Source organism: Malania oleifera, chromosome 9 (assembly GCF_029873635.1).
Source record: "Malania oleifera isolate guangnan ecotype guangnan chromosome 9, ASM2987363v1, whole genome shotgun sequence".
NCBI classification, from domain to species: domain Eukaryota; kingdom Viridiplantae; phylum Streptophyta; class Magnoliopsida; order Santalales; family Ximeniaceae; genus Malania; species Malania oleifera.
Window position 1 is genome coordinate 46,964,407 of NC_080425.1, and position 964 is coordinate 46,965,370.

The 964-nt window shown below is 40.1% G+C and overlaps 1 non-coding gene across 1 annotated transcript; it reads left to right on the top strand.

Moving 5' to 3' along the window:
* Positions 1–215: 215 nt before the first annotated feature.
* On the top strand, positions 216–322 carry LOC131165130 (small nucleolar RNA R71). Its single transcript, XR_009139451.1, has one exon. It is a non-coding gene; the product is annotated as a small nucleolar RNA R71 (small nucleolar RNA).
* Positions 323–964: the final 642 nt, after the last annotated feature.

Consider the following 964-nt stretch of genomic DNA (forward strand, 5'->3'; position numbering starts at 1 on the left):
ACCATTTGGGTTTCCTGCAGGTCGTGACCTATTTTTTGCTCTCAGTAGCACTAGATCATGTCCATGTGTGGGCTTTTTATGCTAAGTCCTTCAAATATTCAATGGCCTTATCAAGGTCCTTTTGCAAATATTCACCATTACACATCATCTTAATGAATTGGCGCTCCCTAGGTACAAGTCCTTCATAGAAATAACTCACAATGCTCCAACTCTTATAATCATGGTGGGGACACAAATTTAACAATTCTTTAAATCTCTCCCAAACTTGGTATAAAGTTTCACTCTTTTTCTAAACAAAGGTTGAGATTTGTCTCTTCAAAGCATTTGTTTTATGATGTGGAAAATATTTATGAAAAAATGCTTGAATCATCTCAGCCCATGACCCAATCGAACGTGGTCTCAATGAATGTAGCCAACTCTTTGCTCTTTCTTTTAAAGAAAATGGATAAAATTTAAGTTTAACTGTGCCCATTGTACCAGGTTGATTATAAAAAGTTGCAACTACCTCTTCAAATTTCGTAATGTGCACATATAGGCTTTCGTTTTCAAGTCCATGAAAATTCGGGAGAAGTTGAATCATCCCTGGTTTAAAATCAAAATGCGGCACATTATATAATAACCCAAGAATTTCTACAGGACTCATCGACGACTACAAGTGTTTCGTTGACGAGGGCTCTTCAGGTTCTCATCGACAAGGATCCATCTCGTCGACAGGAAGATACCGAGAAAGGGTTTAAAGCAGACTGAAACTCATCGATGAGGGTGCAGGTTCATCGACGAACTTTCTATAGGACTCGTCGACGAGGTGACATGTCTCGTCGACGAATCCCGCCCTGTAAATAGCTGAAACTCATATTTTTAACCAAAATCCTCAGCGCAGAACCCTCCTCTCTCTCTCTCTCTCTCTCTCTCTCTCTCTCTCTCTCTCTCTCTCTCTCTCTCTCTCTCTTTCCTACGACTCCTC